Source organism: Macaca nemestrina, chromosome 11 (genome assembly GCF_043159975.1).
Source record: "Macaca nemestrina isolate mMacNem1 chromosome 11, mMacNem.hap1, whole genome shotgun sequence".
NCBI classification, from domain to species: Eukaryota; Metazoa; Chordata; class Mammalia; order Primates; family Cercopithecidae; genus Macaca; species Macaca nemestrina.
This window is the reverse complement of record NC_092135.1, coordinates 71,174,777-71,192,645: the sequence shown is the minus strand read 5'-3', so window position 1 is coordinate 71,192,645 and position 17,869 is coordinate 71,174,777. Positions and strand designations below refer to the sequence as shown.

The window sequence follows — 17,869 nt, the reverse complement described above, 5'->3', positions numbered from 1 at the left end:
TTTTTCCCCATGTAAGAGCTCAGCACTCCCCAGTGAATTTAAGCAGCTCCTCTATAGGACAAGTTAATTTTTTCCTGCTAGTAGGCATGTTCTGGGGACATCCTGTTAAGCCCCAAACTTTTCTTTCTAACATCTGCTTGGAAAGAATTTGGAGTCAGTTTTTTTCTGACATTTTAAGCACTCCAGTGCCACCTACTGGGGTGGGATTCTTCTCCATGGGGAGCCTTGTCAGCCCTTTGCCCAGAACCTCTAGTTCCCTGATTCCTTTCCCTCTTACATCCCTCTCTCAGTGATCAGACCCCATGCCCTATTTGTAAGCAGAAAATCTCCCCTTTCAGCAGCTGGGAGGAAGCCATCTTGGCAAGATAGATTTTAGCCTCAGTGCTATCCCTATCAGAGGGAGGACAGCCATTCGATTCTTACATTCTTTTGAGACATCTTTTCTGCATCCAGCTACATTGGCATCTAAGTGAGAAATGGATCTTATGTTTAGAAGTCAATTGGTCCCATTCTCTAGGAATTCATAACTTTGCCTGGGCAGTAGTAAGAGGATGTATGGATACAGTTAAGACACTCCCTCCATTAAAGGATCTCGCCCAAATTCATCTACTGTGCAATCTCTCCTGGGCCCCTGGGGTACCCTGGGAGCCTTATGGGCCATGTGGGTCTGGGAAACCAACAGGGTGGAGAGCTAGGGCTTCATACAGGTAAACGTGACTACTCTTGCCGACTAGCTCCTCTAGATCCATGGGTGAAGGTCATGCTTGCATCCATGGGTGGTATCTACATGGTTGCCGGTACCCTGAGGAGATGGGATGAAAGAGAAGTGGGGGGGATCCTTTCTATCTTTGTCTCAACTATGGGTCACTCTGAAAGGAGGAGTAAGACTAAAGGACTCCTCCTCTCCTCTTTTCTTTTTTTTTTCTTTCAGGCTCAATTCACTTTATTTTTCTTGTATAGAAACCCTATGTTGTAGCCACAGCTGGAGCCTGGGTCCTCTGCACAGAGACTCTGGTGTGGGTCTTGACGAAGTGGTCAGTGTATTCCTGATAGGGAGACTTGGTGAATACAGTCTCCTTCCAGGGGTCGGGGGTCAGGTAGCTGTAGGTCTTAGAGATGGCATCAAAGGTGGCCTTGGCAAAATTGCCCAGGGTGGCAGTGCAGCCCCTGGCTGAGATGTAGCAGTCATCGATACCAGTCATCATGAGTAGCTTCTAGGGGCCAAGACAATGCCAGTGCCCCTGGGCACAGGGATGAGGAACACCAGCACAGAGCCACAGCAGCCTGTCACCTTGCAAGGGAGGGTGTGGGGTTTGCTGATCTTGTTCCCCCAGTAGCCTCTGCATGCAGGGACAATGGAGAGCTTGGTCAGGATGATAGCCCCATGGATGGCAGTGGCCACCTCCTTGGAGCACTTAACACTGAGACTGACATGGCCATTGTAGTCCCCAGTGGCAACAAATGCCGTGAACCTGGTGTGCTGGTTGGCATGGGTCTTCTTCTGCACCAGCCTAATTTTCAAAACCTTGTCCTTGAGAGTGGCCCCCAGGAAAAAGTCAATGATCTCAGATTCCTTGATGGGCAGGGAGAAGAGATAGATCTCCTCCAGGGACTTGATCTTCATGTCTTTGACTAGGTGGCCCAGCTTGGTGACGGTCATCCACTCCTTATACTCTGCCTTGCCTCCGCAACCTCCATGGTGTTGGGCCTGGCCCTGTCCATGGCCACAACCCTGGCCCCGGATGCCACTGCCAAAACCTCTGCGGAAGCCACCATGATTCCCCATCCCAGGGCCCCTGGGGCCTCCAGCCTTCACCCCTCTTGCGCCGGCATCATCTGCCATTTGGTGTTTTCTTGGAGAGGTCTCTCCCCTCTTTTCTAGATGGGCAACAACCCATCTTCAAGCCTGCACTCGCCTTGAGCGTAGCCTGGATGTAAGCCGGTGTAACCTCAGATCCTGAAGTTTGCTTTGGGCAAGCCCCAACTTCACACATATATAGAGATCTTCCAACTATTTAACCCAACTATTTAAACTCTCCTGGAAGGATGTTATGTTACTCTTAAACCCTACACTGCTTCTGAGAAACAGGCAGCCCTACAGGTAGCAGAGAAATTTGGAGATGAATAGCATATTTCCTCTAGTCATTCAAAAAAGAAAGCCAGTCAAAAGGGGAAAGAGAGTGAGAAAGAGACAAAATCCCCATTCTCAGTAGGAAGAGAGGCAGTGCCCCTCGAAACCTCTAATTGGAACACTAGTGATCCCATAGATGAGTGGAAAAGAAAATACTTTCAGATGTGTATATTAGAGGGCTTACAGAGGACCAGAGCCAAACCTTTTAACTACTCTAAGCTATCCATGATAAATCAAAAACTAGATGAAAATCCTTCAGCCTTTTTAGAAAGGCTGAGAGAAGCCTTGGTAAAACACACCTATCTCCTAATTCAATTGAGGGACAGCAAATCTTGAAAGACAGATTTACTCAGGCAGCCCCAGATATCAGAAGGAAATTGCAGAAACAGGCTATTGGATCACATGGCACCACAGAAAACCTCCCAAGGGTACCTGCCTTGGTCTTTTATAATAGGGACCAGGAGGAGGCCCAGGAAAAGGAGAGGAAACACAAGAAAAAGGCAGAGAGAGGGATACCTTGGAATGGAATGCAGGCCTGGGACTCCATAAGTCTGTTGTTCCAGCCAGCCTGGTAAGCTGGTCAGTAACAAATTTCGCTGCAGGACTCCATCTCGTTTTACGTCCTTCGGACTGTGACCTGTAACCACGTGGCAGTACTTTGTTTTAGTCTCTGCCATTTTACAATGGTGGCCTGAGTTCAATCCTGGCTTGAGGAATGAGTACTTTTGGGTTAATATCTGTGTGACTTTCGCCATTTCCTGATTCTCTTCTCCTCTATGAACAACATGTACCTTTTTCCTTAAATCTTCCTTTCCCTCAGTTACCTTTAAAGGTTCTATATTTTGTAAGAACTGCTTATCCCACTTTGAAAATACCGCATACACTTGTGGTTAAATCATAATCTTAATTGAGGCTTGTTGTTTTCACCTGTGAGGTTACTTTTGGTAAAACTCAAAAGGCAGAAATATTAACCACTTGGTGTGGCTAAAGTTGGGTAACAAGGGATTTAACAGGATTTTCTTAAAGAGCACTCAGCTGAATTAAAAGTGGATATCTAAGTTACAGGTATATTTAAAAGGCCTTTGTTTTTCTCTTCTTGGATCTTGTTTTTCTGAAAAAGAGTTTTTTTCAGTCACCTGAATTCTTTTTCTCCATTTTGTCTGCCATCCTTTTTTTTTTTTTTTTTTTTTTTTGAGATAAAGTCTCACTCTGTCACCTAGGCTGCAGTGCAGAAGCATGATCTCAGCTCACTGCAACCTCCACTTCTTTGGTTCAAGCAATTCTCCTGCCTCAGCCTCCCGAGTAGCTGGGATTACAGGCACTCACCACCACACCCAGCCAATTTTTGTAGTTTTAGTAGAGATGAGGTTTTATCATGTTGGCCAGGCTGGTCTTGAACTCCTGACCTCAGGTGATCTGCCCACCTTGGCCTCCCAAGGTGCTGCTATTACAGGCATGAGCCACTGCAACCAGCTTCTTGCCACTCTTAATGCACACACGAGAGGCCCCAAGATAACTTCTGGTGTCCTGGGACTCCACGGGAAAAACAGAAAAATAGAAAAGGTCCCATAGATTCCATTTTGGGAGAAACCTCTGTTTTCCTCCTGGAGCCCCAGGAATTAGAGGCAAATAATCCCTCTCAAAATCTGTTTCTGTCCTCCAGCTATGCCTGTTTATTAGGCCCTAAAAACTGCAAGTTTCCTAGCCCTGCTCTTACAGGGGCCCACCTGGAGGCTAATAATCCAATTTAAAAATTTGTGAAGGAATATCTTATAACTGCTAGATCTGCTTCTGTTTCTTGGTGTAGTTATATATGTGTTGCATGTGATGTCTACAAAAATAGCCATAATTAATTGGCTTAAAGAAAAATAAGTGCTTAGATCAAATTTTTTTTCAAAGAAAAAGTGAAAGCTATAATGCTTCTTCATTCACGTAACTTTAATCTTTGAGAAATAAAAACAGTCTTAAGGATTATTGGTAAAATACAAATGTGTTCAAAATGTAAATAGATGGTCTAAGTCATGCAGGTCAGATATTAGGTTCAGATTTTATCTGTGCCTAGTACATCATTAAAATAATTTACCAGGTTTCACATTAAAATTTAAAATTGCTAAGAGTTACTATTATAATATGTAATTGAGACTGCTGAAAATAGATTTACATGCAAGGTGTGTAAAAATAGTAAAATGTGTTTTTAGTAAAAGATTATAAGAAGTCATGGAAATATATTTTTGCCTAGGGTTAAGGGATTGTTTTGAATCAGATAAGATAAAGCTGAAGGTTTAAACAGGTTGTGGGGATACAGTAGAAATTCTGTGTGGACATTGGCTAAAGTTAAAAAGGTATTATTAAATTTTTCTGTAAATTAAGCATTGAAATAAAAGCCCAACAAGGTTTTCTTTCTTTCTTTTTTTTTTTTTTTTGAGACAGAGTCTTGCTCTGTTGCCCAGGCTGGAGTGCAGTGGCACAATCTCGGCTCACTGGAACCTCTGCCTCCCAGGTTCAAGCGATTCTCTTGCCTCAGCCTCCTGAGCAGCTAGGACTACAGGTGCCCACCACCAGGTTCAGTTATTTTTTTGTATTTTTAGTAGAGACGGGGTTTCAGCATGTTGGCCAGGATGGTCTCAGTCTCTTGACCTCATGATCCACATGCCTCAGCCTCCTAAAGTGCTGGGATTACAGGCGTGAGCCACCATGCCAAGCCAAAGTTTTCTTAAGAAGCTAATCTGCTCTGGGCTGGGTGCGGTGGCTCATGCCTGTAATCCCAGCATTTTGGGAGGCCGAGGCAGGTGGATCACCAGGTCAGGAGATTGAGACCATCCTGGCTAACATGGTGAAACCCTGTGTCTACTAAAAATACAAAAAATTAGCTGGGCGTGGTGGCATGCACCTGTAGTCCCAGCTACTCGGCAGGCTGAGGCAGGAAAATGGGTAAACCCAGGAGGCGGAGCTTGCAGTGAGCCGAGATCTCACCGCTGCACTCCAGCCTGGGTGACAGAGCGAGACTCCGTCTCAAAAAAAAAAAAAAAAAAAAAAAAGAAACCAATCTCCTTTTTAGCAAAGTTTGTAAAGGGTAATTAAAAAGTTTATAAGAGTCTCACCTCATGGTTAAACTGATTAAGATTAGATGAAATTGTAAGTTTTCACTTACAAAATGGGTTAACAATAAATGTGCTCTCAAATGCAAGTTTCTAATCAGTTTGTAGATTTTGACATTGGAATAAAGGAAAAATGCTCAGGACTCATGAAGAGCTGAAATATTTATGAATATCAAGCAAAACAATAGTTAAAAAAGGGCTTTTCAAAGTTTTTGCTCAAAATGTTGCTGATCCTTGTTTTGTTTTTCAGAGTGAGGGAAACTTATCTTAAGCTATTTACAGTTTTTGATAATTACATAAGGCATACTCCTGTAAGCAAGGGTGAAATTAGGGTTTGAACACGATTTTCATGTAATTAGCAAAGGCTTATGAAAGGTTTTTGCCTTTTAAAATTTTTGAGCCATTATTTTGGCAAATAAATAACTTATAGTAATCTGGAATTCTATTTCATAACATCAAGTGTTTTAAATCTCTAACCTATTTAAGAGGCTTCTCAAAATCAGTTTTGGGAATTTTGTCAATTTTGAATTTCAGTTTCAAAATTGTCTTTCCTGACCCCTAGCTTTTAGATGCTACAGAGGCCCCCTGAAGCATCCAGAAGAGAGGTAAACAGGGTTATCTAACATGTTTAGGTATGTGGGGTTGCCAAAATGATGTTTAATCTTCTTCAGGTTATATTTTAGTGAATATTAATATACATTCAAAAATTGTAAAGGATTTCAAAAATTATAATGTCTGAGTGTATACCATCAATCATAATTAAGGTTTTTATGTTAAGTTTTTATGTTAAGTTATTGTAAACCATAGAAATAACCAAATTTCTTTGTCAATTGTGTTCTTGACTGTAACTACCCTGGACATTTCATCATTCATAGATAATTGTTATCTTGTTTTAATCCTTTTCAAAGATTGGTTCATAATCAGCTATAGGACTTTGACAGGTGTTCTCAAATGCAAGTTTCTAATCAGTTTGTAGATTATGACACTGGAATAAAGGAAAAGTGCTCAGGACTCATGAAGAGCTGAAATGTTCATGAACATCAAGCAAAACAATAGTTAAAAAAGGGCTTTTTAAAGTTTTTGCTCAAAATGTTGCTGATCCTTGTTTTGTTTTTCAGAGTCAAGGAAACTTATCTTAAGCTATTTACAGTGTTTCATAATTACATAAAGCATACTCCTGTAAACAAAATTTGGAGCATGCTTGCTTCTTTCTGCCTGACTTCTCCAGAATTTGGAAACTGTGAGTATTCTTAACTTACGGCAATAAAGTGGTTTGCATCAGTGCAATAAGAATCCCTTTTCTTTTACAACAGGACACAATTGCAGAAACTAGTTGTTTTACCAAGGCTTTGACTGGAAGGCTATGCTTCCCTTTAAGGAATGAAGCTTGACTTACAGAGCCAATAAAAGCCCCTTGGGGAAACTGGCCTCATACCTTGTCTATACAGCCTCTGTACAGGGTTCCTAACCTGTGGTGAGTAAAGAGTGTCACTTTCTAACAGGCCCAGGAACCCCATATTTTTGGGACCTTAAGAAGGGAAGAATTCACCCAACTCAGGTATTTGAGGGCACAAACCCATGGCTGGGCTTGGTGTTAAAAACTCCTATCTGAAATTCCACAAGTCCCATCAAAGCCAATTTAAAAAACCTGTGTAAAAATAATTATTCTTATTGCACTTTATGTAAATAATCAGACCAAGTATAAAACTAAAGTTTCTATCATGATTTGTTTTTAACAAAAATTAGGACTGGAAAGAGAAAAATTATGTTTCAAAACTTCTTATAAGTTTGTCATTAAATTCTAATTTCATTAGTTGGTTTAACGTTCTTGCCTACATTTTAGACTAACTTGCTTATTCATGTAAACCAACCAGCATCTCAGAAGAAACAAAAAGGGATGGTTAATGTAAAAATCTGGATCAATATGGGCCAGGCGCAGTGGCTCATGTCTGTAATCCCAGCACTTTGGGAGGCCAAGGCGGGCAGATCACGAGGTCAGGAGATTGAGGCCATCCTGGCTAACAGGGTGAAACCCTGTCTCTACTAAAAATACAAAAAATTAGCCAGCTGTGGTGGCGGGCGCCTGTAGTCCCAGCTATTCGGGCGGCTGAGGCAGGAGAATGGCATGAACCCAGGAGGCAGAGCTTGCAATGAGCTGAGAGCGTGCCACTGCACTCCAGCCTGGGCAACAGAGCGAGACTCCATCTCAAAAAAAAAAAAAAAAATCTGGATCAATATTTTAGTTCTGGGTAATTATCCTGCAAATCCTGCAAGGTGATGGGAGTAAATAGGGTGTCCCTTACTCAGAGGTTTCTTTGTTTGGGAAAATAAAACTAACGAAGTTAACCAAAGCCAAACCCCATGCACCTAAATCTTAGCAAGCATAACTATAGCCACTACTTATTTGGGCGTGTTGGCAGCTTTGGGATTTTTAAGCTGTTCTTACCTCGCCCACACCTTGTTTCATTTTAATACATGTCCTCTAATAACCCAAATTGTTTCTTCTTACCTAAAGGCTATCAAGCTCCAAATGGTAATGCAAATGAAATCACATATGGACACGCCTTTCTTCCAAGGACTCTCAGACCAGCCCTAGGAGGAATCGTAGCTGCTGTTCCCCACACAAAATTGCTCTGCAGCAGGAAGTAGCCAGAAGGATTGTCGCCCCATCTCCCTAACAGCACTTAGGGTCTCCACTCCTGAGGGGGAAATGAAAGAGTAGAAAGAAAGAAAACAATTAGGCAGGCAGTTAGATGGGGGTCCTCAGTTGAATTATTTCAAACAATAGAACAGCCTGCAAGCACAGATAAGGGAACTTGCATAGGAGGGTTTGCCTAAGATATGCCCACAGTCATACAGATAAGAAAGCCTACACAGGTGACTTGCCCGGACATGCCTGATATGGAAAATTCTGTCCCCTGACACATGCGCAGTGAGGGGAACAAAGCAATATGGAGTGACTCAAGCTAAGGACCTACATGCACACTAGGAGGACAGGGTGGAGCTAGCAGAAGTTTGTGCCTTATGCCAATGAGATGGCAAGCCCTCATCAGTTTCTTATAAAAGCCTTTGCATTCAACTGTTAAAATGGCTACCCTCTTATGCACCCCCTCTCCATGGCAGAGAGCTTTCTTTTTTCGCTTATTAAACGTTCACTCCAACCTCATCCTTTGTGACCACGCTTCTTAAATTTCTTGGTCATGAGAGAAAAAATTCTGAGTGATACCTCACAACAAGAGACTACTACGTTGTGGTGCATTGGTAAAACTGTAAAACTTGTCTTGAACTACTGCACTCAAGTGATCTACCTGCCTTGGCCTTCTAATGTGCTAGGATTACAGGTGTGAACCACCATGTTTGGCCTGAAATTAGTTTTTTCTTTTTTTCTGAGATGGAGTCTCACTCTGTCACCCAGGCCAGAGTGCAGTGGCATGATCTTGGCTCACTGCAAGCTCTGTCTCCCGAGTTCACACCATTCTCCTGCCTCAGCCTCCCAGCTGGGACTACAGGCGCCCGCCACCAAACCTGGCTAATTTTTTGTATTTTCAGTAGAGACGGGGTTTCACCATGTTAGCCAGGATGGTCTCGATCTCCTGACCTCGTGATCCGCCCGCCTCCCTCTCCTAAAGTGCTGGGATTACAGGCGTGAGCCACCGCGCCTGGCCCTGGAATTACTTTTAAGGAGAAAATGGAGCCCCAAGTCCCTCCTACTCTGCTGCTGCTGATTGGCTGCCCCTCATTCACAAGACTAGAGGTCTGTCATCTTTACAAGATAAGATAAAGGGTCTCTGAAGTAAGGCACTCCACACTTGAAAAGAGGTGATTAATGACAGTTCACTTTTCAAATATCAAAGCTCCAGCTTCTACCCAGTTTGGCTTCCAGACTTCTAGCCACCAGACAAGTATTTTTCGGGCAGGAAAAAAGGAAAAGTATCTTTTGGGTACTTCTCTGATAATTCCAAGAAAGAGATCTGATCCGGGATTCCTCAGGAAAATAGGCCCTCTCTCTAGAGGTGACCACACACTACTGGGTCATGAAATAAATGTAGTATATTGTGTCCATACAATAGAAAAAAAATGTATCAGATTGTATCACAATAATAAAGGGAAGTATTGGTGAACTATTGTGAAAAGTGTAGTGAAGCTTTTCTAAGATGCACCCACACACATTCACATATACAGGGTTATCATGTAAAATAAATTTCTTACTGTTGACTTGATCAAAACATTTTGAAAGCCACTGCTCTGTGGTGAGATAAAAATTGATAAGCCACACTCATGTGTTGAGAGCTTCCATCAGCTTCTCTTCCTCAGTCTAAAAGATGACATTGGAGGATTGCATGGAATATAAAAAACAGAAACAGAAAAAAAAAACCCCACAAAAAAATGGAGAAAAAGCAACTTGGAGAAAACAGAGACTCCTGAGGGAAAAAAATAAACATTAAAAAAAGGCAGGGCTCAATGGTTCACACCTGTAATGCCAGGACTTTGGGAGGCTGAGGGGGGTGGATCACCTGATGTCAGGAGTTTGAGACCAGCCTGGCCAACATGGTGAAACCCAGTCTCTACTAAAAATACAAAAATTAGCTGGGCGTGGTGGTGGGCACCTGTAATCCCAGCTACTCAGGAGGCTGAGGCAGGAGAATCGCTTGAACTGAGGAGGTGGAGGTTGCAGTGAGCTAAGATGGAGCCATTGCACTCCAGCCAGGGCGACGAGAGCAAAACTCCATCTCAAAAAAAAAATTCAAAAAAGAAAAGAGACTGCAGCTGGGCGTGGTGGCTTATGCCTGTAATTCCAGTACTTTAGGAGACTGAGGCAGGAGGATTGCTTGAGCCCAGGAGCTCGAGACCAGCCTGGACCACATGGCGAGACCCCATCTCTATTTTTTTTTTTTAAAAAGACTGCATCCATATGCTCAGAGAGATAAGATGATATTAAACAAGAATATTAAAGAAGGGATATTCAGAAAACAACAAAAGAAAAGCTTTTCAAAATAAAAAATAGAATTGTGGAAATGAAAACTGCAATGGAAGAGTTGGAAGACAGATGTAGGGAAATTTTGATCACTTCAGTATCCATTTCTAGCACCACACTCTGTACAAATGAAACCATAATGAAAGATTTGTTAAATGACTAAATAGACTAATAACCGTAACTCAGAAAGGGTAAGTTATTTGCCCAAGGTCACATAGATAATTTGCAGAGCTAGGAATGGAACCCAGGTCACCTGGCTAAGAAATGTCTCTAACACCCTAGAATAATGCAATCAATGTATCACAATATTTAAATGTATTTTACATGATTAAGCACATGTTTTGTTTGCGTTTTGATATGTGGTAGTGAGAAAAGAGTGGGCTGAACTGAGTGTGGCATTCATGGTTTTATCCTGAATCATCATCACTTCAGTCATGTCGATAGTGTCAGGGGCTCTGTGCCTGTCTTAGTCAGTGGCCTATAAACAACAGAAACTTGTTTCTTGGAATCCAGGAGGCTGGAAGTCCAAGGTTAGGTGCCAGCATGGTTGGGTTCTGGTAGTACCCTCTTCAGTATTGTATCCTCTCATGGAAGTAACAGGGCAAGAGGGCCCTCTGGGGTTCCTTTTTTTTTTTTTTTCCTGAGATAGAGTCTTGTTCTGTTGCCCAGGCTGAAGTGCAGTGTGCAGTGGTGTGATCTCGGCTCACTGCAACCTCCGCCTCCTGGGTTCAAGCAATTCTCCTGCCTCAGCCTCCTGAGTAGCTAGGATTGCAGGTGCACACCACCATATTCAGCTAATTTTTTATATTTTAGTAGAGACGGGATTTCACCATGTTGCCCAGGCTGGTCTCGAACTCCCGAGCTCAGGCAATCCACTTGTGCTAAGTGCTGGGATTACAGGCCTGGCACCAATCCCATTCATAAGGTAGCCACCCTCATGACCTAATTAGTTCCCAAAGGCCCCATCTCCTAATACCATCACATTGGAGGTTAGGATTTCAACATATGAGTTTTGGGGGTGCCACAAACATTGAGTCTGTTAGTACCTATGATTTTTGTGGAGTTATTGGATATTCAAATGATATTATCAGTGACTCTGCTGAGGAGAGAGCTACTGTGTAGTAAGAAAAGACCAATCTACAGAAGCAGACTATTTTAACACTTGATTACGTATTCTGTATTAAAATAAAATGTTAGGATATAAATGCTGGACCATGAGTTTTACAGAAGTTTTGAGAAAAACAAATCAAACTCTCTGTGAGCCTGGATACTCAGAAAAGCCCAGAAAGTCATTCGGGTGGTGTTGCCTACACCGGTAAACTAAAGAAGAGGCAGATGGACATTTGGCTGTCCCTGCAGTTTTCAGTTAGAACATTCTGGTCCTTTCCAGCTGGGTCTAACATCAGGCCTATTCTGTTTTTCTGCACAAGATGTTTACACATGGTTAAATATAATCTCTGCAGACTGTTATTAACTTTAGACATATAAAACGCCTCCTACATAACCTCCAACCTGTCACAAGCAAGGGTGTGATTCCTGGAGCTCTGGAAGTTTATTATAATCAAAAATTAGAGCTCACACCTGTAATCCCAGCACTTTGGGAGACTGAGGTGGGGGCATTGCTTGAGCCTGGGAGCCTGAGACCAGCTTGGGCAACATAAGGAGACCCCATCTCTACAAAAAATTTAAAACTTAGCTGGGCATGGTGATCTATGCCTGTAGTCCTAGCTACTCGGGATGCTGAGTGGAGAGGATCACTTGAGCCTAGGAGTTTGAGGTTGCAGTGAGCTGATATTGCACCACCGCACTCCAGCCTGGGCAATAGAGCAAGAGACTGTCTCCAAAACAAACAAACAAAATGGAAAAACAATTAAAGAGAATTTTTCCACATCCTATGTTGCCCATTACAAAAGATTTCTGCTGATCTCTATCTTCTTCAGGGGAGCATGGCTATTTTCTTTCAATTTATTGCTATGACATGTCAGGAGGTCTTTCTAGCTCAGATTTTTTTCCCTCTCTATTACCAAATAAAGCAATTTGTCTTATTTCGGCTCAGAATAATAATGGTAATTAGGTCATAAGGCATATCGCTGTGGAAGTAAAAATTCGAAGGAGTATCTTTGAAGCATGTTACCAGGATACTTTGGAGTTGGGTTTGTGGAAAACATGAGCTTAAATTAAGGTAAAGATTTGATCCTCAGCAGTGCTGCTTGAACCTGATAACGAAACTGTCACTGAATGCCGGTGCACACAGAGGTCCTTGTTTTGAGTGACTGCGCACAGGAGGAAGGGGAGGAACAATGAGCTGAGAACTTTGCCAGGTTCAATCAGCTCAGCAAGTTTCTAGCTAATGGACAGGGAATCGTTTTGATGTGTCCCCTGGGGAGTTGGCTTCTGTTGATCTTCCTCAAGTACTTCCGTATACGTGGGGACATCTACTGGGGGAGGCTGGAATAAAGAAGAAGAAACCCAAGATTAAAAAACAATAAGAGACTCTACATTCAAACACATCTGAGAGGACTGAAACTCGATTGGGCATGCAATCAACTAGTTATTACTCTATGGGAAACCCCCAAACCAAGTTTCTCTGTGAGACAGAATAATGTTCTGCCACTCAACTTCCAGTAATGACCGTCATGCAGAAATCACCTTGGAGATTGTCTATGTATGGCCTGTTCTCTTGCCTATGACATTGGCATGCATACTTAGTGATTTTCTAACAATGGGTATCATGAAATGGAATCATGCATGTAGGCAGTTTGCCATTCTGATGGACTGATGGAGTTGAAAATGTTAAGTGGAGTATATTTCACTTTTATAATAATAATAATAGCTACTTACTATATGATGAGCTTTCACTGGTCTAAGAAATGTATCTCATGAGATAGGATAGGTACTATTAGTATCTTATACTGTTGAGGAAACTGAAACTCAGTAGGGTTAAAGTGGTGAGTTGGATCAGGCTGATTTGAGAGACCCTGGGCTCTAGCCCAAAGAGTTTTAGATATGGACTTAGAAGACAATCATTAGAAAAAAAAAAGAGAGAGAAAGAAAAAGAAAAAGAAAGACAGATGTCTTGAAGAGTCTCAAAATGAACACTGCCCAAGAAGTATTTTATTGACTTAATTAAGGGAAAATATCTTTAAGAATATGGGTGGTTTATAAATTAGAAGTGTAAGCAGGACAAAAGCTAAATTATTCAGGAATTAGCAGTAATATTTGTGATTTGGTAGTCGTTTAATCAGCTGCTAAATGACTAAAAGCAGCTGAACTAAATACAGGTTTTAGTTATTTAAAATTGAAAGGGTATTGTCTTAAGAGATATACACATCTTTTTTTTTTTTTGAAATGGATTTTTGTCTTGTTGCCCAGGCTGGAGTGCAATGGTGAGATCTTGGCTCACTGCAACCTCCGCTTCCCAGGTTCAAGCGATTCTCCTGCCTTAGCCTCCTGAACTGCCTTGGTCTCCTGAAGTGCTGGGATTACAGGCGTGAGCCACCACGCCTGGCCAATACAGACATCTTAATCATTTCAACAGCAAATGAGTGCAGGCTGTTCCTTTTCTCTGGCAAGGCTGTGTGAAAGGAAAGTCTGCCTCCCTGAGTTTTTTTTTCTTTCTTTCTTTTTTATTGGGACAAGGTCTCACTATGTTGCTCAGGCTGGTCTCAAACTCCTGGGCTCAAGCAATCCTCCCACCTCAACCTCCCAAAGTGTTGGGATTACAGGCATAAGCCACCATACCTGGCCCTTTTTTTTGAGAGGTTAACACTTAACGTTCTCAGGTGGGAGAATGGGTAAGAATCTCTTGTTGTTTGACCCACAAAGAAGAATTATTAGAGTGGCTTCTGTGGGTTGAAAGCTCACACTGGTGAGACACTTTGTTCAGAGTTTTACACTCATTGTCCCTGACACTCATAACTCTCCTGTGAAGTAAATATCCTTGTCCCCATTTCACAGATTGGGAAAGTGTGTCCTACTCCACATAGCTCCTAAGTGATGTGTTAAAATGCAGGGTTGCCTTAATCCCAAAGATGAAATTGTCAGCTCACATCTGATAGGACAAAAACTCAGAGATTTTTTTTACTAGCAGTGGTACAGATTCGTGCTAGGGCTTATTGGATACCCCCTTGAAAATGCCTGGCTAGTATTAGGGGTGCTGACAACAAAGACTCTCATGGATAACTGTTGTGATTTCTTCAGAGGGTAGGGAGATACCAAAAGAATCCACTGGGCCAAGGAGGTAGAAAGCTCTCTTTCGTAGGTTTATCTAAAGATATTAGATTATAATATTAACAGAAATACAGTTTTTTTTTTTTCTTTCTTTTTTTTTTTTTTTTTTTGTAGAGATGGAGTCTCATTTTGTTGCCTAGGCTGGTCTGGAACTCTTGGCCTAAAGCAATCCTCCTGTCTCAGCCTCCCAAAGTGTTGAGATTACAGGTGTGAGCCACAACATTCAGCCAGAAATACTTTTTTTTTTTTTTTTTTTTTTTTTGAGACGGAGTCTCGCTTTGTCGCCCAGGCTGGAGTGCAGTGGCCAGATCTCAGCTCACTGCAAGCTCCGCCTCCCGGGTTTACGCCATTCTCCTGCCTCAGCCTCCCGAGTAGCTGGGACTACAGGCGCCCACCACCTCGCCCGGCTAGTTTTTTGTATTTTTAGTAGAGACGGGGTTTCACCATATTAGCCAGGATGGTCTCGATCTCCTGACCTCGTGATCCGCCCGTCTCGGCCTCCCAAAGTGCTGGGATTACAGGCTTGAGCCACCGCGCCCGGCCAGAAATACATTTTTTAACTAAAAAAAGACAAGCGATTCATGCTCATTTTTTGACATATTAGACAAATAGGCAAAACAAGAAAAAATACACAGCTGCTCTCTCACTACACAGAGATAAACAAAATTAATATTTTATTGTGTATCCTTCCAGACTTTTGTTTTCTCTCTCTTTCACACACACACACACTTTTTTTTTTTTAACTTGACTAAAAATTAATAATGTAATAATACCAGATTGGAATCTTGGGGATCCATTAAAAATTTACAGAATTTTATTCAATTTGCCAAGCCACTATAGTGTTTAACGTTTAGGAACATGTAAACTTGTACAACAAAGTCCTTGATATACAATCCTTTTACAGTAGCCAAAGCCTGAAGACAATAGGTATATTTATTTTGGGAGTAAGCTTACTAGGTTATAATATTTTAAGGAATTTTAATATTGATCCACTACAAATGCAGTTACTACCCATAAGGCAATTTTTTTTTCTTTTTGAGTCGGAGTCCAGCTCTGTCGCCCAGGCTGGAGTGCAGCGGCATGATCTTGGCTCACTGCAACCTCTGCATAAGGCAATTTAAAAACCAAACGAAGAAAAGGGTTGGGGAGAATGGTTTAAACAAAGAAGATTAACAAAAAGAATAAAGCAAAAATGCTTATTTTCTAGTGAAAGCTGGTTTAGAGCCTTACTATTTCTGTCTCAGGCCTGACCATTTTATTTTTAATTTTAAGATATAATAATATACTAGTAACAACAACAGTAAATACCATAATAACAGCTACATTATTATGACAGGAGCCAGGTGAATGGAGCACTTTACATACATACACTTTATTCTTTTAAAGATACTTATCTTACTTTTATTTTGGAGCAAATCCAAAATAATTACTAAGTGAATTATTAGTGAAATAATTACTAAGCATAGTGAAATAATTACTGAGCATTCTTCTTTCTCAGGTAAGAAGATAAAATATCATCAGAACAAACTTAAAGAAAAAAAAAAAAAAGCTTGGCATGGTGGCTCATGCCTGTGATCCCAGCACTTTGGCAGGCCAAAGCGGCCAAATTGCTTGAGTTCAGGAATTTGCGACAAGCCTGGGCAACATGGTGAAACCGTGTCTCTATAAAAAATATAAAAATTAGCTGAGCGTAGTGGTGCCCATCTGTAGCCCCAGCTACTTGGGAGGCTGAGGTAAGAGGATTGCTTGAGCCCAGGAGGTTGAGGCTTGAGCCCAGGAGGTTGAGGCTGCAGTGAGCTGTGAAGGCACCACTACACTCCAGCCTGGGTGACAGAGTGAAACCCTGTCTCAAAAATAAATAAATCAATAAAAATACAAAATAATGCCCCGCCCCTGCCAAAGACCCCCATTTTGTCAGAGAAACTGTTCACTATGGTAAAGGAGCCAGTACCTTCAGTGGTGGGTCTGACAACCAGCTGAGCTAATGTTGGCTTCTCCTTCCCTTCAACCCAGCTCTGACTCTGTTAAACGTCAAACTCTGGAAGTGCAGAAAGGATTGGGATTATTTTCCTTCCCTTGTCTATTAATGGTAATGTTTTTGTTTCCACATGCTGCAGCAAACTCAGGAATGGCAATTTTAAGAAGAGAGTGTGTGCCAGTCATGATTGCTTTTCTTCGTTGTTTTTGTTCTTAATCATTTGTTTTTAAACTAGAATCAGGTTGGGCACAGTGGTTCACACCTGTAATCCCAGCACTTTGGCAGGCCAAGGTGGGCGGATCATTTGAGGTCAGGAGTTCCAGACCAGCCTGGCCAACATGGCAAAACCCCGATTCTACTAAAAATACAAAAATTAGCCAGGCATGGTGGCATGCGCCTGTAGTCCCAGCTACTCGGAAGGCTGAGAGATGAGAATCGCTTGAACCAGGAAGGTGGAGGCTGCAGTGAGCTGAGATCACATTACTGTACTCTAGCCTGGGTGACAGAGCGAGACTCAGTCTCAAAACAAAACAAAACAAAAAACTAGAATCAGTGTTTAGTCAGTCACTCTTTCCAACCTTGATATGACATCAACTTTAGGGAGCTCAGAACGAGTTTATCTTTTAACTAAGCTTTATTCAATAAAATAACTTGTTAATAAAACTTGAGATATCCATCCCACTATAACAGAGTGATAGTGGGGGAAATAGCAGGGCTGGGGGAAATAGCTATCTTTTGAGAAATTCTCTTTTAAGATATGTATAAAATCAAAAGGAGAAATGTTCCTGTCTTTATAAAACACAAACTAATGGAGTTCATGCTAATTTCCACAAAAAGTGCTATCTTTTTGTGGCAGCAGGACCTAGCACAGTCTGATTACGGCCCCACAGGTTGAATAGGATGCTCATTGTTATCTTTCTGTAGCTATAAATGGAATCAGTCTTGCAAGGATGATGTAAATGGGACCACAATGATCTGGATAAAAGACTAAACTTTGGTTCTTCTGCATTAAAATTTGGACAGCACTCTAGATTTTTCTAATACCACCAGGGAAATCTTTTCACCTCTGTAGAACAGAGAGAACGGTGTTTAACTAAGGTGTAATGTTGCCTGTTATGGGGGCCAGCCTCTGTGCCCGGCTGTGAAGCGCTAAGTAAAGAAAAGGTTTGTTACGTTTGATGGTTTTCCTGTTTGCTTGAGAAACCTGTCACGGTAGAAATAATGGATTGAGGGGAGAACAGGAAGTGTGTTTTCTTTCAGGGAACTTGGCTGAGGAAAACATAACTCATGGCAGAACACTATAAAACACAAAGGTTTCCACTCGCATGTAAACTGTCTTTTACTGAGAACCAAATTGCCACAGTCACAATAGCAAGCAAAATGAACTGTCTTTAAGGACAACAAAAAGCTCTCAAGATAATGACTGACAAGTATCATTAATTCGTGATCCCAATAAT

General features: G+C 41.8%; 1 long non-coding RNA gene across 1 annotated transcript in view; it reads left to right on the top strand.

Moving 5' to 3' along the window:
* Positions 1 to 8,378, top strand: part of LOC139357147 (uncharacterized) — a 59,306-nt gene extending 50,928 nt beyond the window's left edge. The window contains exons 2-3 of the long non-coding RNA XR_011609866.1: positions 6,348 to 6,469; positions 7,745 to 8,378. This is a non-coding gene — a long non-coding RNA (uncharacterized lncRNA). The remainder of the gene's footprint in view (positions 1 to 6,347; positions 6,470 to 7,744) is intronic.
* Positions 8,379 to 17,869: the final 9,491 nt, after the last annotated feature.